We start from the raw sequence: 24,920 nt of genomic DNA, 5'->3' as shown, positions 1-24,920 counted from the left end.
AAAACAGAGAAAATGCTGGACAAGCAGAGTTGTCTAAAGAGTGAATATCAATTCCCTTGTAACCAAAGAAGGAAAAGACCCATGTTTCCGCCCGGTTTCGGACCGGGGACCTTTCGCGTGTGAGGCGAACGTGATAACCACTACACTACGGAAACCCCGAAAGACAGCTTGTTTGGCTTTCCAATGTGTCTCACTGAGTAATCTCGCACTCTGACAAATTTGGTGACATGTTCCTATCATGGCCTTGAAGTAAAAGGAGCCATGGAGAAGAGACAGACGCACTCTAGCAAGGAGTCTGAACTGTAGTCTCCATGTTAGGCTCACTTAAACTTTGGACATTTAGGAGTTCACTAAAGCAAGCACAGCTCAACATATGCTGCCCTAAGAACCCCAGAACCTCTGGCAGCAGAACTGTTGCCTAAAGCGCCCATTTGTTTCATTGCCTTGGGCATTGGCTGAAAATAGGCCCAAGTCCTGTGCAGGCCACCTAGAGCCAGTCATTTCCAAGAGCTTAGTCTGTGCCTCCATCTTCAGGAAATATAGCGACTGGAGATTTGTTGATTTGTGTGAAGTCTGTGGAGTTTGCAGAAATTTGGGCCATAGACAACTCTTTAGCAAGACGAGCATCCAAAGGTTACAGATGTCAGAGACCTGAACCAGATTTGAGTACTTTCTCTTGTCTGTGTCCCAAACAGCAGTAGAACCCCACAAGTTCAAGCAGTGCCTGCAGTCAGACACTTTTATATCAGGACGCATAAGCAAAGACGCATGCTTCCGCCCGGTTTCGGACCGGGGACCTTTCGCGTGTTAGGCGAACGTGATAACCACTACACTACGGAAACTGAGCTTGCGTACCCCGTAGTAATTAAAGGAGCATTTCAATGCTTTCTTACATTTGTGGACTTTTATGACAGATCATGTAGGACTATTGAGAAGGAGGGAACTCCCATTTGTGTCATTCTTCAAGCACTCCCCCACTTATGGCTGTATTGACAATGCAAATTGTGATCTCAAGATTGCATCTCTTGTCATGGGAGCTGATCTTCTGGTTGACAAGCTCTTTGATGTCCTTTGTTTGGCTAGCACACAATCTACAGAAGACAAGACCAAGAAACTTATTTGTCAGTAGGGACGCACGTAAAACAGAGAAAATGCTGCACAAGCAGTGTTCTCTTGGACTAGCATCTCTTCTGATGGGAGCTCTTTCTGAGAAGACCTTTTCGACTTGTGAGCGCACAGGTGGAATTCATGTTTCTTCAAGCCCATTATAGGACTAGATTATTAGATTGACTAGGATCTGGTGTGCGATTAAGGTGTGTGTGGTCATTGCAGGTAAAAGGCAGAACAGAGAAGGAAACTGCTCACTCCCCGTCGGGGAATCGAACCCCGGTCTTCCGCGTGACAGGCGGAGATACTGTCCACTATACTAACGAGGACCTCTGAAGCACTGCAATGGTCACGTCAAGCTGCGATTCGCAGCAGGTATGACAGGTAAAATTTGGCTGGCCGTGTAGAAATCCCCATCGGTTTACCAGGAACTACACTTTTATGCCTGTTTGACACAGATCTTTTGTGTGCTTCAGGCAGGGTTCCATGGTGTAATGGTTAGCACTCTGGACTCTGAATCCAGCGATCTGAGTTCAAGTCTCAGTGGAACCTCATTTGGCTTTCTAGCACTTTGCTCCACAGGTACATTAGCATTAGCACACGCTAGCATAAGAATCTAGTCAGTTGAAGAGCAAGTTAGTGGCCCAGTCAGTTCCACTCCTCTTGTGTTGGCTGATCTCATCTGCACATGGTCTTCATGCTGCACCAAACCTCGCTCATGCTCTTCTGCTGCACTTTCCACTTCAGCTTCCTGCTGTATCGTTCATTAGCCACCTTGACTCAAGTCAACTTTTCCTCTTGCACTCTTCCCACTTCCAATCCCTTTGCCACCTCTGAAGGCCCCGATCTTCTTCTTGACAAGCTCTTTGATGTCCTTTGTTTGGCTAGCACACAACCTACAGAAGACAAAACCAAGAGACTTAATTCTCAATAGGGATGCAAGTAAAACAGAGAAAATGCTGGACAAGCAGAGTTGTCTAAAGAGTGAATATCAATTCCCTTGTAACCAAAGAAGGAAAAGACCCATGTTTCCGCCCGGTTTCGGACCGGGGACCTTTCGCGTGTGAGGCGAATGTGATAACCACAACACTACGGAAACCCCAAAAGACAGCTTGTTTGGCTTTCCAATGTGTCTCACTGAGTAATCTCGCACTCTGACAAATTTGGTGACATGTTCCTATCATGGCCTTGAAGTAAAAGGAGCCATGGAGAAGAGACAGACGCACTCTAGCAAGGAGTCTGAACTGTAGTCTCCATGTTAGGCTCACTTAAACTTTGGACATTTAGGAGTTCACTAAAGCAAGCACAGCTCAACATATGCTGCCCTAAGAACCCCAGAACCTCTGGCAGCAGAACTGTTGCCTAAAGCGCCCATTTGTTTCATTGCCTTGGGCATTGGCTGAAAATAGGCCCAAGTCCTGTGCAGGCCACCTAGAGCCAGTCATTTCCAAGAGCTTAGTCTGTGCCTCCATCTTCAGGAAATATAGCGACTGGAGATTTGTTGATTTGTGTGAAGTCTGTGGAGTTTGCAGAAATTTGGGCCATAGACAACTCTTTAGCAAGACGAGCATCCAAAGGTTACAGATGTCAGAGACCTGAACCAGATTTGAGTACTTTCTCTTGTCTGTGTCCCAAACAGCAGTAGAACCCCACAAGTTCAAGCAGTGCCTGCAGTCAGACACTTTTATATCAGGACGCATAAGTAAAGACGCATGCTTCCGCCCGGTTTCGGACCGGGGACCTTTCGCGTGTAAGGCGAACGTGATAACCACTACACTACGGAAACTGAGCTTGCGTACCCCGTAGTAATTAAAGGAGCATTTCAATGCTTTCTTACATTTGTGGACTTTTATGACAGATCATGTAGGACTATTGAGAAGGAGGGAACTCCCATTTGTGTCATTCTTCAAGCACTCCCCCACTTATGGCTGTATTGACAATGCAAATTGTGATCTCAAGATTGCATCTCTTGTCATGGGAGCTGATCTTCTGGTTGACAAGCTCTTTGATGTCCTTTGTTTGGCTAGCACACAATCTACAGAAGACAAGACCAAGAAACTTATTTGTCAGTAGGGACGCACGTAAAACAGAGAAAATGCTGCACAAGCAGTGTTCTCTTGGACTAGCATCTCTTCTGATGGGAGCTCTTTCTGAGAAGACCTTTTCGACTTGTGAGCGCACAGGTGGAATTCATGTTTCTTCAAGCCCATTATAGGACTAGATTATTAGATTGACTAGGATCTGGTGTGCGATTAAGGTGTGTGTGGTCATTGCAGGTAAAAGGCAGAACAGAGAAGGAAACTGCTCACTCCCCGTCGGGGAATCGAACCCCGGTCTTCCGCGTGACAGGCGGAGATACTGTCCACTATACTAACGAGGACCTCTGAAGCACTGCAATGGTCACGTCAAGCTGCGATTCGCAGCAGGTATGACAGGTAAAATTTGGCTGGCCGTGTAGAAATCCCCATCGGTTTACCAGGAACTACACTTTTATGCCTGTTTGACACAGATCTTTTGTGTGCTTCAGGCAGGGTTCCATGGTGTAATGGTTAGCACTCTGGACTCTGAATCCAGCGATCTGAGTTCAAGTCTCAGTGGAACCTCATTTGGCTTTCTAGCACTTTGCTCCACAGGTACATTAGCATTAGCACACGCTAGCATAAGAATCTAGTCAGTTGAAGAGCAAGTTAGTGGCCCAGTCAGTTCCACTCCTCTTGTGTTGGCTGATCTCATCTGCACATGGTCTTCATGCTGCACCAAACCTCGCTCATGCTCTTCTGCTGCACTTTCCACTTCAGCTTCCTGCTGTATCGTTCATTAGCCACCTTGACTCAAGTCAACTTTTCCTCTTGCACTCTTCCCACTTCCAATCCCTTTGCCACCTCTGAAGGCCCCGATCTTCTTCTTGACAAGCTCTTTGATGTCCTTTGTTTGGCTAGCACACAACCTACAGAAGACAAAACCAAGAGACTTAATTCTCAATAGGGATGCAAGTAAAACAGAGAAAATGCTGGACAAGCAGAGTTGTCTAAAGAGTGAATATCAATTCCCTTGTAACCAAAGAAGGAAAAGACCCATGTTTCCGCCCGGTTTCGGACCGGGGACCTTTCGCGTGTGAGGCGAACGTGATAACCACTACACTACGGAAACCCCGAAAGACAGCTTGTTTGGCTTTCCAATGTGTCTCACTGAGTAATCTCGCACTCTGACAAATTTGGTGACATGTTCCTATCATGGCCTTGAAGTAAAAGGAGCCATGGAGAAGAGACAGACGCACTCTAGCAAGGAGTCTGAACTGTAGTCTCCATGTTAGGCTCACTTAAACTTTGGACATTTAGGAGTTCACTAAAGCAAGCACAGCTCAACATATGCTGCCCTAAGAACCCCAGAACCTCTGGCAGCAGAACTGTTGCCTAAAGCGCCCATTTGTTTCATTGCCTTGGGCATTGGCTGAAAATAGGCCCAAGTCCTGTGCAGGCCACCTAGAGCCAGTCATTTCCAAGAGCTTAGTCTGTGCCTCCATCTTCAGGAAATATAGCGACTGGAGATTTGTTGATTTGTGTGAAGTCTGTGGAGTTTGCAGAAATTTGGGCCATAGACAACTCTTTAGCAAGACGAGCATCCAAAGGTTACAGATGTCAGAGACCTGAACCAGATTTGAGTACTTTCTCTTGTCTGTGTCCCAAACAGCAGTAGAACCCCACAAGTTCAAGCAGTGCCTGCAGTCAGACACTTTTATATCAGGACGCATAAGCAAAGACGCATGCTTCCGCCCGGTTTCGGACCGGGGACCTTTCGCGTGTAAGGCGAACGTGATAACCACTACACTACGGAAACTGAGCTTGCGTACCCCGTAGTAATTAAAGGAGCATTTCAATGCTTTCTTACATTTGTGGACTTTTATGACAGATCATGTAGGACTATTGAGAAGGAGGGAACTCCCATTTGTGTCATTCTTCAAGCACTCCCCCACTTATGGCTGTATTGACAATGCAAATTGTGATCTCAAGATTGCATCTCTTGTCATGGGAGCTGATCTTCTGGTTGACAAGCTCTTTGATGTCCTTTGTTTGGCTAGCACACAATCTACAGAAGACAAGACCAAGAAACTTATTTGTCAGTAGGGACGCACGTAAAACAGAGAAAATGCTGCACAAGCAGTGTTCTCTTGGACTAGCATCTCTTCTGATGGGAGCTCTTTCTGAGAAGACCTTTTCGACTTGTGAGCGCACAGGTGGAATTCATGTTTCTTCAAGCCCATTATAGGACTAGATTATTAGATTGACTAGGATCTGGTGTGCGATTAAGGTGTGTGTGGTCATTGCAGGTAAAAGGCAGAACAGAGAAGGAAACTGCTCACTCCCCGTCGGGGAATCGAACCCCGGTCTTCCGCGTGACAGGCGGAGATACTGTCCACTATACTAACGAGGACCTCTGAAGCACTGCAATGGTCACGTCAAGCTGCGATTCGCAGCAGGTATGACAGGTAAAATTTGGCTGGCCGTGTAGAAATCCCCATCGGTTTACCAGGAACTACACTTTTATGCCTGTTTGACACAGATCTTTTGTGTGCTTCAGGCAGGGTTCCATGGTGTAATGGTTAGCACTCTGGACTCTGAATCCAGCGATCTGAGTTCAAGTCTCAGTGGAACCTCATTTGGCTTTCTAGCACTTTGCTCCACAGGTACATTAGCATTAGCACACGCTAGCATAAGAATCTAGTCAGTTGAAGAGCAAGTTAGTGGCCCAGTCAGTTCCACTCCTCTTGTGTTGGCTGATCTCATCTGCACATGGTCTTCATGCTGCACCAAACCTCGCTTATGCTCTTCTGCTGCACTTTCCACTTCAGCTTCCTGCTGTATCGTTCATTAGCCACCTTGACTCAAGTCAACTTTTCCTCTTGCACTCTTCCCACTTCCAATCCCTTTGCCACCTCTGAAGGCCCCGATCTTCTTCTTGACAAGCTCTTTGATGTCCTTTGTTTGGCTAGCACACAACCTACAGAAGACAAAACCAAGAGACTTAATTCTCAATAGGGATGCAAGTAAAACAGAGAAAATGCTGGACAAGCAGAGTTGTCTAAAGAGTGAATATCAATTCCCTTGTAACCAAAGAAGGAAAAGACCCATGTTTCCGCCCGGTTTCGGACCGGGGACCTTTCGCGTGTGAGGCGAACGTGATAACCACTACACTACGGAAACCCCGAAAGACAGCTTGTTTGGCTTTCCAATGTGTCTCACTGAGTAATCTCGCACTCTGACAAATTTGGTGACATGTTCCTATCATGGCCTTGAAGTAAAAGGAGCCATGGAGAAGAGACAGACGCACTCTAGCAAGGAGTCTGAACTGTAGTCTCCATGTTAGGCTCACTTAAACTTTGGACATTTAGGAGTTCACTAAAGCAAGCACAGCTCAACATATGCTGCCCTAAGAACCCCAGAACCTCTGGCAGCAGAACTGTTGCCTAAAGCGCCCATTTGTTTCATTGCCTTGGGCATTGGCTGAAAATAGGCCCAAGTCCTGTGCAGGCCACCTAGAGCCAGTCATTTCCAAGAGCTTAGTCTGTGCCTCCATCTTCAGGAAATATAGCGACTGGAGATTTGTTGATTTGTGTGAAGTCTGTGGAGTTTGCAGAAATTTGGGCCATAGACAACTCTTTAGCAAGACGAGCATCCAAAGGTTACAGATGTCAGAGACCTGAACCAGATTTGAGTACTTTCTCTTGTCTGTGTCCCAAACAGCAGTAGAACCCCACAAGTTCAAGCAGTGCCTGCAGTCAGACACTTTTATATCAGGACGCATAAGCAAAGACGCATGCTTCCGCCCGGTTTCGGACCGGGGACCTTTCGCGTGTAAGGCGAACGTGATAACCACTACACTACGGAAACTGAGCTTGCGTACCCCGTAGTAATTAAAGGAGCATTTCAATGCTTTCTTACATTTGTGGACTTTTATGACAGATCATGTAGGACTATTGAGAAGGAGGGAACTCCCATTTGTGTCATTCTTCAAGCACTCCCCCACTTATGGCTGTATTGACAATGCAAATTGTGATCTCAAGATTGCATCTCTTGTCATGGGAGCTGATCTTCTGGTTGACAAGCTCTTTGATGTCCTTTGTTTGGCTAGCACACAATCTACAGAAGACAAGACCAAGAAACTTATTTGTCAGTAGGGACGCACGTAAAACAGAGAAAATGCTGCACAAGCAGTGTTCTCTTGGACTAGCATCTCTTCTGATGGGAGCTCTTTCTGAGAAGACCTTTTCGACTTGTGAGCGCACAGGTGGAATTCATGTTTCTTCAAGCCCATTATAGGACTAGATTATTAGATTGACTAGGATCTGGTGTGCGATTAAGGTGTGTGTGGTCATTGCAGGTAAAAGGCAGAACAGAGAAGGAAACTGCTCACTCCCCGTCGGGGAATCGAACCCCGGTCTTCCGCGTGACAGGCGGAGATACTGTCCACTATACTAACGAGGACCTCTGAAGCACTGCAATGGTCACGTCAAGCTGCGATTCGCAGCAGGTATGACAGGTAAAATTTGGCTGGCCGTGTAGAAATCCCCATCGGTTTACCAGGAACTACACTTTTATGCCTGTATGACACAGATCTTTTGTGTGCTTCAGGCAGGGTTCCATGGTGTAATGGTTAGCACTCTGGACTCTGAATCCAGCGATCTGAGTTCAAGTCTCAGTGGAACCTCATTTGGCTTTCTAGCACTTTGCTCCACAGGTACATTAGCATTAGCACACGCTAGCATAAGAATCTAGTCAGTTGAAGAGCAAGTTAGTGGCCCAGTCAGTTCCACTCCTCTTGTGTTGACAGATCTCATCTGCACATGGTCTTCATGCTGCACCAAACCTCGCTCATGCTCTTCTGCTGCACTTTCCACTTCAGCTTCCTGCTGTATCGTTCATTAGCCACCTTGACTCAAGTCAACTTTTCCTCTTGCACTCTTCCCACTTCCAATCCCTTTGCCACCTCTGAAGGCCCCGATCTTCTTCTTGACAAGCTCTTTGATGTCCTTTGTTTGGCTAGCACACAACCTACAGAAGACAAAACCAAGAGACTTAATTCTCAATAGGGATGCAAGTAAAACAGAGAAAATGCTGGACAAGCAGAGTTGTCTAAAGAGTGAATATCAATTCCCTTGTGACCAAAGAAGGAAAAGACTCATGTTTTCGCCCGGTTTCGGACCGGGGACCTTTCGCGTGTAAGGCGAACGTGATAACCACTACACTACGGAAACTGAGCTTGCGTACCCTGTAGTAATTAAAGGAGCATTTCAATGCTTTCTTACATTTGTGGACTTTTATGACAGATCATGTAGGACTATTGAGAAGGAGGGAACTCCCATTTGTGTCATTCTTCAAGCACTCCCCCACTTATGGCTGTATTGACAATGCAAATTGTGATCTCAAGATTGCATCTCTTGTCATGGGAGCTGATCTTCTGGTTGACAAGCTCTTTGATGTCCTTTGTTTGGCTAGCACACAATCTACAGAAGACAAGACCAAGAAACTTATTTGTCAGTAGGGACGCACGTAAAACAGAGAAAATGCTGCACAAGCAGTGTTCTCTTGGACTAGCATCTCTTCTGATGGGAGCTCTTTCTGAGAAGACCTTTTCGACTTGTGAGCGCACAGGTGGAATTCATGTTTCTTCAAGCCCATTATAGGACTAGATTATTAGATTGACTAGGATCTGGTGTGCGATTAAGGTGTGTGTGGTCATTGCAGGTAAAAGGCAGAACAGAGAAGGAAACTGCTCACTCCCCGTCGGGGAATCGAACCCCGGTCTTCCGCGTGACAGGCGGAGATACTGTCCACTATACTAACGAGGACCTCTGAAGCACTGCAATGGTCACGTCAAGCTGCGATTCGCAGCAGGTATGACAGGTAAAATTTGGCTGGCCGTGTAGAAATCCCCATCGGTTTACCAGGAACTACACTTTTATGCCTGTTTGACACAGATCTTTTGTGTGCTTCAGGCAGGGTTCCATGGTGTAATGGTTAGCACTCTGGACTCTGAATCCAGCGATCTGAGTTCAAGTCTCAGTGGAACCTCATTTGGCTTTCTAGCACTTTGCTCCACAGGTACATTAGCATTAGCACACGCTAGCATAAGAATCTAGTCAGTTGAAGAGCAAGTTAGTGGCCCAGTCAGTTCCACTCCTCTTGTGTTGGCTGATCTCATCTGCACATGGTCTTCATGCTGCACCAAACCTCGCTTATGCTCTTCTGCTGCACTTTCCACTTCAGCTTCCTGCTGTATCGTTCATTAGCCACCTTGACTCAAGTCAACTTTTCCTCTTGCACTCTTCCCACTTCCAATCCCTTTGCCACCTCTGAAGGCCCCGATCTTCTTCTTGACAAGCTCTTTGATGTCCTTTGTTTGGCTAGCACACAACCTACAGAAGACAAAACCAAGAGACTTAATTCTCAATAGGGATGCAAGTAAAACAGAGAAAATGCTGGACAAGCAGAGTTGTCTAAAGAGTGAATATCAATTCCCTTGTAACCAAAGAAGGAAAAGACCCATGTTTCCGCCCGGTTTCGGACCGGGGACCTTTCGCGTGTGAGGCGAACGTGATAACCACTACACTACGGAAACCCTGAAAGACAGCTTGTTTGGCTTTCCAATGTGTCTCACTGAGTAATCTCGCACTCTGACAAATTTGGTGACATGTTCCTATCATGGCCTTGAAGTAAAAGGAGCCATGGAGAAGAGACAGACGCACTCTAGCAAGGAGTCTGAACTGTAGTCTCCATGTTAGGCTCACTTAAACTTTGGACATTTAGGAGTTCACTAAAGCAAGCACAGCTCAACATATGCTGCCCTAAGAACCCCAGAACCTCTGGCAGCAGAACTGTTGCCTAAAGCGCCCATTTGTTTCATTGCCTTGGGCATTGGCTGAAAATAGGCCCAAGTCCTGTGCAGGCCACCTAGAGCCAGTCATTTCCAAGAGCTTAGTCTGTGCCTCCATCTTCAGGAAATATAGCGACTGGAGATTTGTTGATTTGTGTGAAGTCTGTGGAGTTTGCAGAAATTTGGGCCATAGACAACTCTTTAGCAAGACGAGCATCCAAAGGTTACAGATGTCAGAGACCTGAACCAGATTTGAGTACTTTCTCTTGTCTGTGTCCCAAACAGCAGTAGAACCCCACAAGTTCAAGCAGTGCCTGCAGTCAGACACTTTTATATCAGGACGCATAAGCAAAGACGCATGCTTCCGCCCGGTTTCGGACCGGGGACCTTTCGCGTGTAAGGCGAACGTGATAACCACTACACTACGGAAACTGAGCTTGCGTACCCCGTAGTAATTAAAGGAGCATTTCAATGCTTTCTTACATTTGTGGACTTTTATGACAGATCATGTAGGACTATTGAGAAGGAGGGAACTCCCATTTGTGTCATTCTTCAAGCACTCCCCCACTTATGGCTGTATTGACAATGCAAATTGTGATCTCAAGATTGCATCTCTTGTCATGGGAGCTGATCTTCTGGTTGACAAGCTCTTTGATGTCCTTTGTTTGGCTAGCACACAATCTACAGAAGACAAGACCAAGAAACTTATTTGTCAGTAGGGACGCACGTAAAACAGAGAAAATGCTGCACAAGCAGTGTTCTCTTGGACTAGCATCTCTTCTGATGGGAGCTCTTTCTGAGAAGACCTTTTCGACTTGTGAGCGCACAGGTGGAATTCATGTTTCTTCAAGCCCATTATAGGACTAGATTATTAGATTGACTAGGATCTGGTGTGCGATTAAGGTGTGTGTGGTCATTGCAGGTAAAAGGCAGAACAGAGAAGGAAACTGCTCACTCCCCGTCGGGGAATCGAACCCCGGTCTTCCGCGTGACAGGCGGAGATACTGTCCACTATACTAACGAGGACCTCTGAAGCACTGCAATGGTCACGTCAAGCTGCGATTCGCAGCAGGTATGACAGGTAAAATTTGGCTGGCCGTGTAGAAATCCCCATCGGTTTACCAGGAACTACACTTTTATGCCTGTATGACACAGATCTTTTGTGTGCTTCAGGCAGGGTTCCATGGTGTAATGGTTAGCACTCTGGACTCTGAATCCAGCAATCTGAGTTCAAGTCTCAGTGGAACCTCATTTGGCTTTCTAGCACTTTGCTCCACAGGTACATTAGCATTAGCACACGCTAGCATAAGAATCTAGTCAGTTGAAGAGCAAGTTAGTGGCCCAGTCAGTTCCACTCCTCTTGTGTTGACAGATCTCATCTGCACATGGTCTTCATGCTGCACCAAACCTCGCTCATGCTCTTCTGCTGCACTTTCCACTTCAGCTTCCTGCTGTATCGTTCATTAGCCACCTTGACTCAAGTCAACTTTTCCTCTTGCACTCTTCCCACTTCCAATCCCTTTGCCACCTCTGAAGGCCCCGATCTTCTTCTTGACAAGCTCTTTGATGTCCTTTGTTTGGCTAGCACACAACCTACAGAAGACAAAACCAAGAGACTTAATTCTCAATAGGGATGCAAGTAAAACAGAGAAAATGCTGGACAAGCAGAGTTGTCTAAAGAGTGAATATCAATTCCCTTGTGACCAAAGAAGGAAAAGACTCATGTTTTCGCCCGGTTTCGGACCGGGGACCTTTCGCGTGTAAGGCGAACGTGATAACCACTACACTACGGAAACTGAGCTTGCGTACCCTGTAGTAATTAAAGGAGCATTTCAATGCTTTCTTACATTTGTGGACTTTTATGACAGATCATGTAGGACTATTGAGAAGGAGGGAACTCCCATTTGTGTCATTCTTCAAGCACTCCCCCACTTATGGCTGTATTGACAATGCAAATTGTGATCTCAAGATTGCATCTCTTGTCATGGGAGCTGATCTTCTGGTTGACAAGCTCTTTGATGTCCTTTGTTTGGCTAGCACACAATCTACAGAAGACAAGACCAAGAAACTTATTTGTCAGTAGGGACGCACGTAAAACAGAGAAAATGCTGCACAAGCAGTGTTCTCTTGGACTAGCATCTCTTCTGATGGGAGCTCTTTCTGAGAAGACCTTTTCGACTTGTGAGCGCACAGGTGGAATTCATGTTTCTTCAAGCCCATTATAGGACTAGATTATTAGATTGACTAGGATCTGGTGTGCGATTAAGGTGTGTGTGGTCATTGCAGGTAAAAGGCAGAACAGAGAAGGAAACTGCTCACTCCCCGTCGGGGAATCGAACCCCGGTCTTCCGCGTGACAGGCGGAGATACTGTCCACTATACTAACGAGGACCTCTGAAGCACTGCAATGGTCACGTCAAGCTGCGATTCGCAGCAGGTATGACAGGTAAAATTTGGCTGGCCGTGTAGAAATCCCCATCGGTTTACCAGGAACTACACTTTTATGCCTGTTTGACACAGATCTTTTGTGTGCTTCAGGCAGGGTTCCATGGTGTAATGGTTAGCACTCTGGACTCTGAATCCAGCGATCTGAGTTCAAGTCTCAGTGGAACCTCATTTGGCTTTCTAGCACTTTGCTCCACAGGTACATTAGCATTAGCACACCCTAGCATAAGAATCTAGTCAGTTGAAGAGCAAGTTAGTGGCCCAGTCAGTTCCACTCCTCTTGTGTTGGCTGATCTCATCTGCACATGGTCTTCATGCTGCACCAAACCTCGCTCATGCTCTTCTGCTGCACTTTCCACTTCAGCTTCCTGCTGTATCGTTCATTAGCCACCTTGACTCAAGTCAACTTTTCCTCTTGCACTCTTCCCACTTCCAATCCCTTTGCCACCTCTGAAGGCCCCGATCTTCTTCTTGACAAGCTCTTTGATGTCCTTTGTTTGGCTAGCACACAACCTACAGAAGACAAAACCAAGAGACTTAATTCTCAATAGGGATGCAAGTAAAACAGAGAAAATGCTGGACAAGCAGAGTTGTCTAAAGAGTGAATATCAATTCCCTTGTAACCAAAGAAGGAAAAGACCCATGTTTCCGCCCGGTTTCGGACCGGGGACCTTTCGCGTGTGAGGCGAACGTGATAACCACTACACTACGGAAACCCCGAAAGACAGCTTGTTTGGCTTTCCAATGTGTCTCACTGAGTAATCTCGCACTCTGACAAATTTGGTGACATGTTCCTATCATGGCCTTGAAGTAAAAGGAGCCATGGAGAAGAGACAGACGCACTCTAGCAAGGAGTCTGAACTGTAGTCTCCATGTTAGGCTCACTTAAACTTTGGACATTTAGGAGTTCACTAAAGCAAGCACAGCTCAACATATGCTGCCCTAAGAACCCCAGAACCTCTGGCAGCAGAACTGTTGCCTAAAGCGCCCATTTGTTTCATTGCCTTGGGCATTGGCTGAAAATAGGCCCAAGTCCTGTGCAGGCCACCTAGAGCCAGTCATTTCCAAGAGCTTAGTCTGTGCCTCCATCTTCAGGAAATATAGCGACTGGAGATTTGTTGATTTGTGTGAAGTCTGTGGAGTTTGCAGAAATTTGGGCCATAGACAACTCTTTAGCAAGACGAGCATCCAAAGGTTACAGATGTCAGAGACCTGAACCAGATTTGAGTACTTTCTCTTGTCTGTGTCCCAAACAGCAGTAGAACCCCACAAGTTCAAGCAGTGCCTGCAGTCAGACACTTTTATATCAGGACGCATAAGCAAAGACGCATGCTTCCGCCCGGTTTCGGACCGGGGACCTTTCGCGTGTTAGGCGAACGTGATAACCACTACACTACGGAAACTGAGCTTGCGTACCCTGTAGTAATTAAAGGAGCATTTCAATGCTTTCTTACATTTGTGGACTTTTATGACAGATCATGTAGGACTATTGAGAAGGAGGGAACTCCCATTTGTGTCATTCTTCAAGCACTCCCCCACTTATGGCTGTATTGACAATGCAAATTGTGATCTCAAGATTGCATCTCTTGTCATGGGAGCTGATCTTCTGGTTGACAAGCTCTTTGATGTCCTTTGTTTGGCTAGCACACAATCTACAGAAGACAAGACCAAGAAACTTATTTGTCAGTAGGGACGCACGTAAAACAGAGAAAATGCTGCACAAGCAGTGTTCTCTTGGACTAGCATCTCTTCTGATGGGAGCTCTTTCTGAGAAGACCTTTTCGACTTGTGAGCGCACAGGTGGAATTCATGTTTCTTCAAGCCCATTATAGGACTAGATTATTAGATTGACTAGGATCTGGTGTGCGATTAAGGTGTGTGTGGTCATTGCAGGTAAAAGGCAGAACAGAGAAGGAAACTGCTCACTCCCCGTCGGGGAATCGAACCCCGGTCTTCCGCGTGACAGGCGGAGATACTGTCCACTATACTAACGAGGACCTCTGAAGCACTGCAATGGTCACGTCAAGCTGCGATTCGCAGCAGGTATGACAGGTAAAATTTGGCTGGCCGTGTAGAAATCCCCATCGGTTTACCAGGAACTACACTTTTATGCCTGTTTGACACAGATCTTTTGTGTGCTTCAGGCAGGGTTCCATGGTGTAATGGTTAGCACTCTGGACTCTGAATCCAGCGATCTGAGTTCAAGTCTCAGTGGAACCTCATTTGGCTTTCTAGCACTTTGCTCCACAGGTACATTAGCATTAGCACACGCTAGCATAAGAATCTAGTCAGTTGAAGAGCAAGTTAGTGGCCCAGTCAGTTCCACTCCTCTTGTGTTGGCTGATCTCATCTGCACATGGTCTTCATGCTGCACCAAACCTCGCTCATGCTCTTCTGCTGCACTTTCCACTTCAGCTTCCTGCTGTATCGTTCATTAGCCACCTTGACTCAAGTCAACTTTTCCTCTTGCACTCTTCCCACTTCCAATCCCTTTGCCACCTCTGAAGGCCCCGATCTTCTTCTTGACAAGCTCTTTGATGTCCTTTGTTTGGCTAGCACACAACCTACAGAAGACAAAACCAAGAGACTTAATTCTCAATAGGGATGCAAGTAAAACAGAGAAAATGCTGGACAAGCAGAGTTGTCTAAAGAGTGAATATCAATTCCCTTGTAACCAAAGAAGGAAAAGACCCATGTTTCCGCCCGGGGACCTTTCGCGTGTGAGGCGAACGTGATAACCACTACACTACGGAAACCCCGAAAGACAGCTTGTTTGGCTTTCCAATGTGTCTCACTGAGTAATCTCGCACTCTGACAAATTTGGTGACATGTTCCTATCATGGCCTTGAAGTAAAAGGAGCCATGGAGAAGAGACAGACGCACTCTAGCAAGGAGTCTGAACTGTAGTCTCCATGTTAGGCTCACTTAAACTTTGGACATTTAGGAGTTCACTAAAGCAAGCACAGCTCAACATATGCTGCCCTAAGAACCCCAGAACCTCTGGCAGCAGAACTGTTGCCTAAAGCGCCCATTTGTTTCATTGCCTTGGGCATTGGCTGAAAATAGGCCCAAGTCCTGTGCAGGCCACCTAGAGCCAGTCATTTCCAAGAGCTTAGTCTGTGCCTCCATCTTCAGGAAATATAGCGACTGGAGATTTGTTGATTTGTGTGAAGTCTGTGGAGTTTGCAGAAATTTGGGCCATAGACAACTCTTTAGCAAGACGAGCATCCAAAGGTTACAGATGTCAGAGACCTGAACCAGATTTGAGTACTTTCTCTTGTCTGTGTCCCAAACAGCAGTAGAACCCCACAAGTTCAAGCAGTGCCTGCAGTCAGACACTTTTATATCAGGACGCATAAGCAAAGACGCATGCTTCCGCCCGGTTTCGGACCGGGGACCTTTCGCGTGTTAGGCGAACGTGATAACCACTACACTACGGAAACTGAGCTTGCGTACCCCGTAGTAATTAAAGGAGCATTTCAATGCTTTCTTACATTTGTGGACTTTTATGACAGATCATGTAGGACTATTGAGAAGGAGGGAACTCCCATTTGTGTCATTCTTCAAGCACTCCCCCACTTATGGCTGTATTGACAATGCAAATTGTGATCTCAAGATTGCATCTCTTGTCATGGGAGCTGATCTTCTGGTTGACAAGCTCTTTGATGTCCTTTGTTTGGCTAGCACACAATCTACAGAAGACAAGACCAAGAAACTTATTTGTCAGTAGGGACGCACGTAAAACAGAGAAAATGCTGCACAAGCAGTGTTCTCTTGGACTAGCATCTCTTCTGATGGGAGCTCTTTCTGAGAAGACCTTTTCGACTTGTGAGCGCACAGGTGGAATTCATGTTTCTTCAAGCCCATTATAGGACTAGATTATTAGATTGACTAGGATCTGGTGTGCGATTAAGGTGTGTGTGGTCATTGCAGGTAAAAGGCAGAACAGAGAAAGAAACTGCTCACTCCCCGTCGGGGAATCGAACCCCGGTCTTCCGCGTGACAGGCGGAGATACTGTCCACTATACTAACGAGGACCTCTGAAGCACTGCAATGGTCACGTCAAGCTGCGATTCGCAGCAGGTATGACAGGTAAAATTTGGCTGGCCGTGTAGCAATCCCCATCGGTTTACCAGGAACTACACTTTTATGCCTGTTTGACACAGATCTTTTGTGTGCTTCAGGCAGGGTTCCATGGTGTAATGGTTAGCACTCTGGACTCTGAATCCAGCGATCTGAGTTCAAGTCTCAGTGGAACCTCATTTGGCTTTCTAGCACTTTGCTCCACAGGTGCATTAGCACACGCTAGCATAAGAATCTAGTCAGTTGAAGAGCAAGTTAGTGGCCCAGTCAGTTCCACTCCTCTTGTGTTGGCTGATCTCATCTGCACATGGTCTTCATGCTGCACCAAACCTCGCTCATACTCTTCTGCTGCACTTTCCACTTCAGCTTCCTGCTGTATCGTTCATTAGCCACCTTGACTCAAGTCAACTTTTCCTCTTGCACTCTTCCCACTTCCAATCCCTTTGCCACCTCTGAAGGCCCCGATCTTCTTCTTGACAAGCTCTTTGATGTCCTTTGTTTGGCTAGCACACAACCTACAGAAGACAAAACCAAGAGACTTAATTCTCAATAGGGATGCAAGTAAAACAGAGAAAATGCTGGACAAGCAGAGTTGTCTAAAGAGTGAATATCAATTCCCTTGTAACCAAAGAAGGAAAAGACCCATGTTTCCGGCCGGTTTCGGACCGGGGACCTTTCGCGTGTGAGGCGAACGTGATAACCACTACACTACGGAAACCCCAAAAGACAGCTTGTTTGGCTTTCCAATGTGTCTCACTGAGTAATCTCGCACTCTGACAAATTTGGTGACATGTTCCTATCATGGCCTTGAAGTAAAAGGAGCCATGGAGAAGAGACAGACGCACTCTAGCAAGGAGTCTGAACTGTAGTCTCCATGTTAGGCTCACTTAAACTTTGGACATTTAGGAGTTCACTAAAGCAAGCACAGCTCAACATATGCTGCCCTAAGAACCCCAGAACCTCTGGCAGCAGAACTGTTGCCTAAAGCGCCCATTTGTTTCATTGCCTTGGGCATTGGCTGAAAATAGGCCCAAGTCCTGTGCAGGCCACCTAGAGCCAGTCATTTCCAAGAGCTTAGTCTGTGCCTCCATCTTCAGGAAATATAGCGACTGGAGATTTGTTGATTTGTGTGAAGTCTGTGGAGTTTGCAGAAATTTGGGCCATAGACAACTCTTTAGCAAGACGAGCATCCAAAGGTTACAGATGTCAGAGACCTGAACCAGATTTGAGTACTTTCTCTTGTCTGTGTCCCAAACAGCAGTAGAACCCCACAAGTTCAAGCAGTGCCTGCAGTCAGACACTTTTATATCAGGACGCATAAGCAAAGACGCATGCTTCCGCCCGGTTTCGGACCGGGGACCTTTCGCGTGTTAGGCGAACGTGATAACCACTACACTACGGAAACTGAGCTTGCGTACCCCGTAGTAATTAAAGGAGCATTTCAATGCTTTCTTACATTTGTGGACTTTTATGACAGATCATGTAGGACTATTGAGAAGGAGGGAACTCCCATTTGTGTCATTCTTCAAGCACTCCCCCACTTATGGCTGTATTGACAATGCAAATTGTGATCTCAAGATTGCATCTCTTGTCATGGGAGCTGATCTTCTGGTTGACAAGCTCTTTGATGTCCTTTGTTTGGCTAGCACACAATCTACAGAAGACAAGACCAAGAAACTTATTTGTCAGTAGGGACGCACGTAAAACAGAGAAAATGCTGCACAAGCAGTGTTCTCTTGGACTAGCATCTCTTCTGATGGGAGCTCTTTCTGAGAAGACCTTTTCGACTTGTGAGCGCACAGGTGGAATTCATGTTTCTTCAAGCCCATTATAGGACTAGATTATTAGATTGACTAGGATCTGGTGTGCGATTAAGGTGTGTGTGGTCATTGCAGGTAAAAGGCAGAACAGAGAAGGAAACTGCTCACTCCCCGTCGGGGAATCGAACCCCGGTCTTCCGCGTGACAGGCGGAGATACTGTCCACTATACTAACGAGGACCTCTGAAGCACTGCAATGGTCACGTCAAGCTGCGATTCGCAGCAGGTATGACAGGTAAAATTTGGCTGGCCGTGTAGAAATCCCCATCGGTTTACCAGGAACTACACTTTTATGCCTGTTTGACACAGATCTTTTGTGTGCTTCAGGCAGGGTTCCATGGTGTAATGGTTAGCACTCTGGACTCTGAATCCAGCGATCTGAGTTCAAGTCTCAGTGGAACCTCATTTGGCTTTCTAGCACTTTGCTCCACAGGTACATTAGCATTAGCACACACTAGCATAAGAATCTAGTCAGTTGAAGAGCAAGTTAGTGGCCCAGTCAGTTCCACTCCTCTTGTGTTGGCTGATCTCATCTGCACATGGTCTTCATGCTGCACCAAACCTCGCTCATACTCTTCTGCTGCACTTTCCACTTCAGCTTCCTGCTGTATCGTTCATTAGCCACCTTGACTCAAGTCAACTTTTCCTCTTGCACTCTTCCCACTTCCAATCCCTTTGCCACCTCTGAAGGCCCCGATCTTCTTCTTGACAAGCTCTTTGATGTCCTTTGTTTGGCTAGCACACAACCTACAGAAGACAAAACCAAGAGACTTAATTCTCAATAGGGATGCAAGTAAAACAGAGAAAATGCTGGACAAGCAGAGTTGTCTAAAGAGTGAATATCAATTCCCTTGTAACCAAAGAAGGAAAAGACCCATGTTTCCGCCCGGTTTCGGACCGGGGACCTTTCGCGTGTGAGGTGAACGTGATAACCACTACACTACGGAAACCCCGAAAGACAGCTTGTTTGGCTTTCCAATGTGTCTCACTGAGTAATCTCGCACTCTGACAAATTTGGTGACATGTTCCTATCATGGCCTTGAAGTAAAAGGAGCCATGGAGAAGAGACAGACGCACTCTAGCAAGGAGTCTGAACTGTAGTCTCCATGTTAGGCTCACTTAAACTTTGGACATTTAGGAGTTCACTAAAGCAAGCACAGCTCAACATATGCTGCCCTAAGAACCCCAGAACCTCTGGCAGCAGAACTGTTGCCTAAAGCGCCCATTTGTTTCATTGCCTTGGGCATTGGCTGAAAATAGGCCCAAGTCCTGTGCAGGCCACCTAGAGCCAGTCATTTCCAAGAGCTTAGTCTGTGCCTCCATCTTCAGGAAATATAGCGACTGGAGATTTGTTGATTTGTGTGAAGTCTGTGGAGTTTGCAGAAATTTGGGCCATAGACAACTCTTTAGCAAGACGAGCATCCAAAGGTTACAGATGTCAGAGACCTGAACCAGATTTGAGTACTTTCTCTTGTCTGTGTCCCAAACAGCAGTAGAACCCCACAAGTTCAAGCAGTGCCTGCAGTCAGACACTTTTATATCAGGACGCATAAGCAAAGACGCATGCTTCCGCCCGGTTTCGGACCGGGGACCTTTCACGTGTAAGGCGAACGTGATAACCACTACACTACGGAAACTGAGCTTGCGTACCCCGTAGTAATTAAAGGAGCATTTCAATGCTTTCTTACATTTGTGGACTTTTATGACAGATCATGTAGGACTATTGAGAAGGAGGGAACTCCCATTTGTGTCATTCTTCAAGCACTCCCCCACTTATGGCTGTATTGACAATGCAAATTGTGATCTCAAGATTGCATCTCTTGTCATGGGAGCTGATCTTCTGGTTGACAAGCTCTTTGATGTCCTTTGTTTGGCTAGCACACAATCTACAGAAGACAAGACCAAGAAACTTATTTGTCAGTAGGGACGCACGTAAAACAGAGAAAATGCTGCACAAGCAGTGTTCTCTTGGACTAGCATCTCTTCTGATGGGAGCTCTTTCTGAGAAGACCTTTTCGACTTGTGAGCGCACAGGTGGAATTCATGTTTCTTCAAGCCCATTATAGGACTAGATTATTAGATTGACTAGGATCTGGTGTGCGATTAAGGTGTGTGTGGTCATTGCAGGTAAAAGGCAGAACAGAGAAGGAAACTGCTCACTCCCCGTCGGGGAATCGAACCCCGGTCTTCCGCGTGACAGGCGGAGATACTGTCCACTATACTAACGAGGACCTCTGAAGCACTGCAATGGTCACGTCAAGCTGCGATTCGCAGCAGGTATGACAGGTAAAATTTGGCTGGCCGTGTAGAAATCCCCATCGGTTTACCAGGAACTACACTTTTATGCCTGTTTGACACAGATCTTTTGTGCGCTTCAGGCAGGGTTCCATGGTGTAATGGTTAGCACTCTGGACTCTGAATCCAGCGATCTGAGTTCAAGTCTCAGTGGAACCTCATTTGGCTTTCTAGCACTTTGCTCCACAGGTACATTAGCATTAGCACACGCTAGCATAAGAATCTAGTCAGTTGAAGAGCAAGTTAGTGGCCCAGTCAGTTCCACTCCTCTTGTGTTGGCTGATCTCATCTGCACATGGTCTTCATGCTGCACCAAACCTCGCTCATGCTCTTCTGCTGCACTTTCCACTTCAGCTTCCTGCTGTATCGTTCATTAGCCACCTTGACTCAAGTCAACTTTTCCTCTTGCACTCTTCCCACTTCCAATCCCTTTGCCACCTCTGAAGGCCCCGATCTTCTTCTTGACAAGCTCTTTGATGTCCTTTGTTTGGCTAGCACACAACCTACAGAAGACAAAACCAAGAGACTTAATTCTCAATAGGGATGCAAGTAAAACAGAGAAAATGCTGGACAAGCAGAGTTGTCTAAAGAGTGAATATCAATTCCCTTGTAACCAAAGAAGGAAAAGACCCATGTTTCCGCCCGGTTTCGGACCGGGGACCTTTCGCGTGTGAGGTGAACGTGATAACCACTACACTACGGAAACCCCGAAAGACAGCTTGTTTGGCTTTCCAATGTGTCTCACTGAGTAATCTCGCACTCTGACAAATTTGGTGACATGTTCCTATCATGGCCTTGAAGTAAAAGGAGCCATGGAGAAGAGACAGACGCACTCTAGCAAGGAGTCTGAACTGTAGTCTCCATGTTAGGCTCACTTAAACTTTGGACATTTAGGAGTTCACTAAAGCAAGCACAGCTCAACATATGCTGCCCTAAGAACCCCAGAACCTCTGGCAGCAGAACTGTTGCCTAAAGCGCCCATTTGTTTCATTGCCTTGGGCATTGGCTGAAAATAGGCCCAAGTCCTTTGCAGGCCACCTAGAGCCAGTCATTTCCAAGAGCTTAGTCTGTGCCTCCATCTTCAGGAAATATAGCGACTGGAGATTTGTTGATTTGTGTGAAGTCTGTGGAGTTTGCAGAAATTTGGGCCATAGACAACTCTTTAGCAAGACGAGCATCCAAAGGTTACAGATGTCAGAGACCTGAACCAGATTTGAGTACTTTCTCTTGTCTGTGTCCCAAACAGCAGTAGAACCCCACAAGTTCAAGCAGTGCCTGCAGTCAGACACTTTTATATCAGGACGCATAAGCAAAGACGCATGCTTCCGCCCGGTTTCGGACCGGGGACCTTTCGCGTGTTAGGCGAACGTGATAACCACTACACTACGGAAACTGAGCTTGCGTACCCCGTAGTAATTAAAGGAGCATTTCAATGCTTTCTTACATTTGTGGACTTTTATGACAGATCATGTAGGACTATTGAGAAGGAGGGAACTCCCATTTGTGTCATTCTTCAAGCACTCCCCCACTTATGGCTGTATTGACAATGCAAATTGTGATCTCAAGATTGCATCTCTTGTCATGGGAGCTGATCTTCTGGTTGACAAGCTCTTTGATGTCCTTTGTTTGGCTAGCACACAATCTACAGAAGACAAGACCAAGAAACTTATTTGTCAGTAGGGACGCACGTAAAACAGAGAAAATGCTGCACAAGCAGTGTTCTCTTGGACTAGCATCTCTTCTGATGGGAGCTCTTTCTGAGAAGACCTTTTCGACTTGTGAGCGCACAGGTGGAATTCATGTTTCTTCAAGCCCATTATAGGACTAGATTATTAGATTGACTAGGATCTGGTGTGCGATTAAGGTGTGTGTGGTCATTGCAGGTAAAAGGCAGAACAGAGAAGGAAACTGCTCACTCCCCGTCGGGGAATCGAACCCCGGTCTTCCGCGTGACAGGCGGAGATACTGTCCACTATACTAACGAGGACCTCTGAAGCACTGCAATGGTCACGTCAAGCTGCGATTCGCAGCAGGTATGACAGGTAAAATTTGGCTGGCCGTGTAGAAATCCCCATCAGTTTACCAGGAACTACACTTTTATGCCTGTTTGACACAGATCTTTTGTGTGCTTCAGGCAGGGTTCCATGGTGAAATGGTTAGCACTCTGGACTCTGAATCCAGCAATCTGAGTTCAAGTCTCAGTGGAACCTCATTTGGCTTTCTAGCACTTTGCTCCACAGGTACATTAGCATTAGCACACGCTAGCATAAGAATCTAGTCAGTTGAAGAGCAAGTTAGTGGCCCAGTCAGTTCCACTCCTCTTGTGTTGGCTGATCTCATCTGCACATGGTCTTCATGCTGCACCAAACCTCGCTCATGCTCTTCTGCTGCACTTTCCACTTCAGCTTCCTGCTGTATCGTTCATTAGCCACCTTGACTCAAGTCAACTTTTCCTCTTGCACTCTTCCCACTTCCAATCCCTTTGCCACCTCTGAAGGCCCCGATCTTCTTCTTGACAAGCTCTTTGATGTCCTTTGTTTGGCTAGCACACAACCTACAGAAGACAAAACCAAGAGACTTAATTCTCAATAGGGATGCAAGTAAAACAGAGAAAATGCTGGACAAGCAGAGTTGTCTAAAGAGTGAATATCAATTCCCTTGTAACCAAAGAAGGAAAAGACCCATGTTTCCGCCCGGTTTCGGACCGGGGACCTTTCGCGTGTGAGGCGAACGTGATAACCACTACACTACGGAAACCCCGAAAGACAGCTTGTTTGGCTTTCCAATGTGTCTCACTGAGTAATCTCGCACTCTGACAAATTTGGTGACATGTTCCTATCATGGCCTTGAAGTAAAAGGAGCCATGGAGAAGAGACAGACGCACTCTAGCAAGGAGTCTGAACTGTAGTCTCCATGTTAGGCTCACTTAAACTTTGGACATTTAGGAGTTCACTAAAGCAAGCACAGCTCAACATATGCTGCCCTAAGAACCCCAGAACCTCTGGCAGCAGAACTGTTGCCTAAAGCGCCCATTTGTTTCATTGCCTTGGGCATTGGCTGAAAATAGGCCCAAGTCCTGTGCAGGCCACCTAGAGCCAGTCATTTCCAAGAGCTTAGTCTGTGCCTCCATCTTCAGGAAATATAGCGACTGGAGATTTGTTGATTTGTGTGAAGTCTGTGGAGTTTGCAGAAATTTGGGCCATAGACAACTCTTTAGCAAGACGAGCATCCAAAGGTTACAGATGTCAGAGACCTGAACCAGATTTGAGTACTTTCTCTTGTCTGTGTCCCAAACAGCAGTAGAACCCCACAAGTTCAAGCAGTGCCTGCAGTCAGACACTTTTATATCAGGACACATAAGCAAAGACGCATGCTTCCGCCCGGTTTCGGACCGGGGACCTTTCGCGTGTAAGGCGAACGTGATAACCACTACACTACGGAAACTGAGCTTGCGTACCCCGTAGTAATTAAAGGAGCATTTCAATGCTTTCTTACATTTGTGGACTTTTATGACAGATCATGTAGGACTATTGAGAAGGAGGGAACTCCCATTTGTGTCATTCTTCAAGCACTCCCCCACTTATGGCTGTATTGACAATGCAAATTGTGATCTCAAGATTGCATCTCTTGTCATGGGAGCTGATCTTCTGGTTGACAAGCTCTTTGATGTCCTTTGTTTGGCTAGCACACAATCTACAGAAGACAAGACCAAGAAACTTATTTGTCAGTAGGGACGCACGTAAAACAGAGAAAATGCTGCACAAGCAGTGTTCTCTTGGACTAGCATCTCTTCTGATGGGAGCTCTTTCTGAGAAGACCTTTTCGACTTGTGAGCGCACAGGTGGAATTCATGCTTCTTCAAGCCCATTATAGGACTAGATTATTAGATTGACTAGGATCTGGTGTGCGATTAAGGTGTGTGTGGTCATTGCAGGTAAAAGGCAGAACAGAGAAGGAAACTGCTCACTCCCCGTCGGGGAATCGAACCCCGGTCTTCCGCGTGACAGGCGGAGATACTGTCCACTATACTAACGAGGACCTCTGAAGCACTGCAATGGTCACGTCAAGCTGCGATTCGCAGCAGGTATGACAGGTAAAATTTGGCTGGCCGTGTAGAAATCCCCATCGGTTTACCAGGAACTACACTTTTATGCCTGTTTGACACAGATCTTTTGTGTGCTTCAGGCAGGGTTCCATGGTGTAATGGTTAGCACTCTGGACTCTGAATCCAGCGATCTGAGTTCAAGTCTCAGTGGAACCTCATTTGGCTTTCTAGCACTTTGCTCCACAGGTACATTAGC

General features: G+C 46.4%; 46 non-coding genes across 46 annotated transcripts; 12 read left to right on the top strand and 34 right to left on the bottom strand.

Annotated features, from left to right (window-relative positions):
- Positions 1-82: 82 nt before the first annotated feature.
- trnav-cac (transfer RNA valine (anticodon CAC)) lies at positions 83-155 on the bottom strand. Its single transcript has one exon. It is a non-coding gene; the product is annotated as a tRNA-Val (tRNA).
- Positions 156-769: 614 nt separating this feature from the next.
- Positions 770-842, bottom strand: trnav-aac (transfer RNA valine (anticodon AAC)). Its single transcript has one exon. It is a non-coding gene; the product is annotated as a tRNA-Val (tRNA).
- A 522-nt stretch (positions 843-1,364) lies between these two features.
- trnad-guc (transfer RNA aspartic acid (anticodon GUC)) lies at positions 1,365-1,436 on the bottom strand. Its single transcript has one exon. It is a non-coding gene; the product is annotated as a tRNA-Asp (tRNA).
- Positions 1,437-1,587: 151 nt separating this feature from the next.
- On the top strand, positions 1,588-1,659 carry trnaq-cug (transfer RNA glutamine (anticodon CUG)). The gene has a single exon. It is a non-coding gene; the product is annotated as a tRNA-Gln (tRNA).
- Positions 1,660-2,820: 1,161 nt separating this feature from the next.
- On the bottom strand, positions 2,821-2,893 carry trnav-uac (transfer RNA valine (anticodon UAC)). Its single transcript has one exon. It is a non-coding gene; the product is annotated as a tRNA-Val (tRNA).
- Positions 2,894-3,415: 522 nt separating this feature from the next.
- trnad-guc (transfer RNA aspartic acid (anticodon GUC)) lies at positions 3,416-3,487 on the bottom strand. Its single transcript has one exon. It is a non-coding gene; the product is annotated as a tRNA-Asp (tRNA).
- A 151-nt stretch (positions 3,488-3,638) lies between these two features.
- trnaq-cug (transfer RNA glutamine (anticodon CUG)) lies at positions 3,639-3,710 on the top strand. Its single transcript has one exon. It is a non-coding gene; the product is annotated as a tRNA-Gln (tRNA).
- Positions 3,711-4,184: 474 nt separating this feature from the next.
- On the bottom strand, positions 4,185-4,257 carry trnav-cac (transfer RNA valine (anticodon CAC)). The gene has a single exon. It is a non-coding gene; the product is annotated as a tRNA-Val (tRNA).
- Positions 4,258-4,871: 614 nt separating this feature from the next.
- Positions 4,872-4,944, bottom strand: trnav-uac (transfer RNA valine (anticodon UAC)). The gene has a single exon. It is a non-coding gene; the product is annotated as a tRNA-Val (tRNA).
- Positions 4,945-5,466: 522 nt separating this feature from the next.
- Positions 5,467-5,538, bottom strand: trnad-guc (transfer RNA aspartic acid (anticodon GUC)). The gene has a single exon. It is a non-coding gene; the product is annotated as a tRNA-Asp (tRNA).
- A 151-nt stretch (positions 5,539-5,689) lies between these two features.
- Positions 5,690-5,761, top strand: trnaq-cug (transfer RNA glutamine (anticodon CUG)). The gene has a single exon. It is a non-coding gene; the product is annotated as a tRNA-Gln (tRNA).
- A 474-nt stretch (positions 5,762-6,235) lies between these two features.
- Positions 6,236-6,308, bottom strand: trnav-cac (transfer RNA valine (anticodon CAC)). Its single transcript has one exon. It is a non-coding gene; the product is annotated as a tRNA-Val (tRNA).
- A 614-nt stretch (positions 6,309-6,922) lies between these two features.
- trnav-uac (transfer RNA valine (anticodon UAC)) lies at positions 6,923-6,995 on the bottom strand. The gene has a single exon. It is a non-coding gene; the product is annotated as a tRNA-Val (tRNA).
- Positions 6,996-7,517: 522 nt separating this feature from the next.
- Positions 7,518-7,589, bottom strand: trnad-guc (transfer RNA aspartic acid (anticodon GUC)). The gene has a single exon. It is a non-coding gene; the product is annotated as a tRNA-Asp (tRNA).
- Positions 7,590-7,740: 151 nt separating this feature from the next.
- On the top strand, positions 7,741-7,812 carry trnaq-cug (transfer RNA glutamine (anticodon CUG)). The gene has a single exon. It is a non-coding gene; the product is annotated as a tRNA-Gln (tRNA).
- A 474-nt stretch (positions 7,813-8,286) lies between these two features.
- trnav-uac (transfer RNA valine (anticodon UAC)) lies at positions 8,287-8,359 on the bottom strand. The gene has a single exon. It is a non-coding gene; the product is annotated as a tRNA-Val (tRNA).
- A 522-nt stretch (positions 8,360-8,881) lies between these two features.
- Positions 8,882-8,953, bottom strand: trnad-guc (transfer RNA aspartic acid (anticodon GUC)). Its single transcript has one exon. It is a non-coding gene; the product is annotated as a tRNA-Asp (tRNA).
- Positions 8,954-9,104: 151 nt separating this feature from the next.
- Positions 9,105-9,176, top strand: trnaq-cug (transfer RNA glutamine (anticodon CUG)). Its single transcript has one exon. It is a non-coding gene; the product is annotated as a tRNA-Gln (tRNA).
- A 474-nt stretch (positions 9,177-9,650) lies between these two features.
- On the bottom strand, positions 9,651-9,723 carry trnav-cac (transfer RNA valine (anticodon CAC)). The gene has a single exon. It is a non-coding gene; the product is annotated as a tRNA-Val (tRNA).
- Positions 9,724-10,337: 614 nt separating this feature from the next.
- trnav-uac (transfer RNA valine (anticodon UAC)) lies at positions 10,338-10,410 on the bottom strand. Its single transcript has one exon. It is a non-coding gene; the product is annotated as a tRNA-Val (tRNA).
- Positions 10,411-10,932: 522 nt separating this feature from the next.
- On the bottom strand, positions 10,933-11,004 carry trnad-guc (transfer RNA aspartic acid (anticodon GUC)). The gene has a single exon. It is a non-coding gene; the product is annotated as a tRNA-Asp (tRNA).
- A 151-nt stretch (positions 11,005-11,155) lies between these two features.
- trnaq-cug (transfer RNA glutamine (anticodon CUG)) lies at positions 11,156-11,227 on the top strand. Its single transcript has one exon. It is a non-coding gene; the product is annotated as a tRNA-Gln (tRNA).
- Positions 11,228-11,701: 474 nt separating this feature from the next.
- trnav-uac (transfer RNA valine (anticodon UAC)) lies at positions 11,702-11,774 on the bottom strand. The gene has a single exon. It is a non-coding gene; the product is annotated as a tRNA-Val (tRNA).
- Positions 11,775-12,296: 522 nt separating this feature from the next.
- trnad-guc (transfer RNA aspartic acid (anticodon GUC)) lies at positions 12,297-12,368 on the bottom strand. Its single transcript has one exon. It is a non-coding gene; the product is annotated as a tRNA-Asp (tRNA).
- A 151-nt stretch (positions 12,369-12,519) lies between these two features.
- Positions 12,520-12,591, top strand: trnaq-cug (transfer RNA glutamine (anticodon CUG)). The gene has a single exon. It is a non-coding gene; the product is annotated as a tRNA-Gln (tRNA).
- Positions 12,592-13,065: 474 nt separating this feature from the next.
- Positions 13,066-13,138, bottom strand: trnav-cac (transfer RNA valine (anticodon CAC)). Its single transcript has one exon. It is a non-coding gene; the product is annotated as a tRNA-Val (tRNA).
- A 614-nt stretch (positions 13,139-13,752) lies between these two features.
- On the bottom strand, positions 13,753-13,825 carry trnav-aac (transfer RNA valine (anticodon AAC)). Its single transcript has one exon. It is a non-coding gene; the product is annotated as a tRNA-Val (tRNA).
- Positions 13,826-14,347: 522 nt separating this feature from the next.
- On the bottom strand, positions 14,348-14,419 carry trnad-guc (transfer RNA aspartic acid (anticodon GUC)). Its single transcript has one exon. It is a non-coding gene; the product is annotated as a tRNA-Asp (tRNA).
- A 151-nt stretch (positions 14,420-14,570) lies between these two features.
- Positions 14,571-14,642, top strand: trnaq-cug (transfer RNA glutamine (anticodon CUG)). Its single transcript has one exon. It is a non-coding gene; the product is annotated as a tRNA-Gln (tRNA).
- Positions 14,643-15,792: 1,150 nt separating this feature from the next.
- On the bottom strand, positions 15,793-15,865 carry trnav-aac (transfer RNA valine (anticodon AAC)). The gene has a single exon. It is a non-coding gene; the product is annotated as a tRNA-Val (tRNA).
- A 522-nt stretch (positions 15,866-16,387) lies between these two features.
- On the bottom strand, positions 16,388-16,459 carry trnad-guc (transfer RNA aspartic acid (anticodon GUC)). The gene has a single exon. It is a non-coding gene; the product is annotated as a tRNA-Asp (tRNA).
- A 151-nt stretch (positions 16,460-16,610) lies between these two features.
- On the top strand, positions 16,611-16,682 carry trnaq-cug (transfer RNA glutamine (anticodon CUG)). Its single transcript has one exon. It is a non-coding gene; the product is annotated as a tRNA-Gln (tRNA).
- Positions 16,683-17,150: 468 nt separating this feature from the next.
- Positions 17,151-17,223, bottom strand: trnav-cac (transfer RNA valine (anticodon CAC)). The gene has a single exon. It is a non-coding gene; the product is annotated as a tRNA-Val (tRNA).
- A 614-nt stretch (positions 17,224-17,837) lies between these two features.
- Positions 17,838-17,910, bottom strand: trnav-aac (transfer RNA valine (anticodon AAC)). The gene has a single exon. It is a non-coding gene; the product is annotated as a tRNA-Val (tRNA).
- A 522-nt stretch (positions 17,911-18,432) lies between these two features.
- trnad-guc (transfer RNA aspartic acid (anticodon GUC)) lies at positions 18,433-18,504 on the bottom strand. The gene has a single exon. It is a non-coding gene; the product is annotated as a tRNA-Asp (tRNA).
- A 151-nt stretch (positions 18,505-18,655) lies between these two features.
- trnaq-cug (transfer RNA glutamine (anticodon CUG)) lies at positions 18,656-18,727 on the top strand. Its single transcript has one exon. It is a non-coding gene; the product is annotated as a tRNA-Gln (tRNA).
- A 474-nt stretch (positions 18,728-19,201) lies between these two features.
- On the bottom strand, positions 19,202-19,274 carry trnav-cac (transfer RNA valine (anticodon CAC)). The gene has a single exon. It is a non-coding gene; the product is annotated as a tRNA-Val (tRNA).
- A 614-nt stretch (positions 19,275-19,888) lies between these two features.
- trnav-uac (transfer RNA valine (anticodon UAC)) lies at positions 19,889-19,961 on the bottom strand. The gene has a single exon. It is a non-coding gene; the product is annotated as a tRNA-Val (tRNA).
- Positions 19,962-20,483: 522 nt separating this feature from the next.
- On the bottom strand, positions 20,484-20,555 carry trnad-guc (transfer RNA aspartic acid (anticodon GUC)). Its single transcript has one exon. It is a non-coding gene; the product is annotated as a tRNA-Asp (tRNA).
- A 151-nt stretch (positions 20,556-20,706) lies between these two features.
- On the top strand, positions 20,707-20,778 carry trnaq-cug (transfer RNA glutamine (anticodon CUG)). The gene has a single exon. It is a non-coding gene; the product is annotated as a tRNA-Gln (tRNA).
- Positions 20,779-21,939: 1,161 nt separating this feature from the next.
- On the bottom strand, positions 21,940-22,012 carry trnav-aac (transfer RNA valine (anticodon AAC)). The gene has a single exon. It is a non-coding gene; the product is annotated as a tRNA-Val (tRNA).
- Positions 22,013-22,534: 522 nt separating this feature from the next.
- Positions 22,535-22,606, bottom strand: trnad-guc (transfer RNA aspartic acid (anticodon GUC)). The gene has a single exon. It is a non-coding gene; the product is annotated as a tRNA-Asp (tRNA).
- A 697-nt stretch (positions 22,607-23,303) lies between these two features.
- trnav-cac (transfer RNA valine (anticodon CAC)) lies at positions 23,304-23,376 on the bottom strand. Its single transcript has one exon. It is a non-coding gene; the product is annotated as a tRNA-Val (tRNA).
- A 614-nt stretch (positions 23,377-23,990) lies between these two features.
- Positions 23,991-24,063, bottom strand: trnav-uac (transfer RNA valine (anticodon UAC)). Its single transcript has one exon. It is a non-coding gene; the product is annotated as a tRNA-Val (tRNA).
- Positions 24,064-24,585: 522 nt separating this feature from the next.
- On the bottom strand, positions 24,586-24,657 carry trnad-guc (transfer RNA aspartic acid (anticodon GUC)). The gene has a single exon. It is a non-coding gene; the product is annotated as a tRNA-Asp (tRNA).
- Positions 24,658-24,808: 151 nt separating this feature from the next.
- On the top strand, positions 24,809-24,880 carry trnaq-cug (transfer RNA glutamine (anticodon CUG)). The gene has a single exon. It is a non-coding gene; the product is annotated as a tRNA-Gln (tRNA).
- The last annotated feature ends 40 nt before the right edge of the window (positions 24,881-24,920 follow it).

This window comes from Copadichromis virginalis, linkage group LG8 (genome assembly GCF_057382275.1).
Source record: "Copadichromis virginalis isolate Kocher_CV1m ecotype Utaka linkage group LG8, C_Virginalis_male_GT1.1, whole genome shotgun sequence".
Taxonomy (NCBI): Eukaryota; Metazoa; Chordata; class Actinopteri; order Cichliformes; family Cichlidae; genus Copadichromis; species Copadichromis virginalis.
This window is presented reverse-complemented; position numbering and strand designations above follow the sequence as displayed.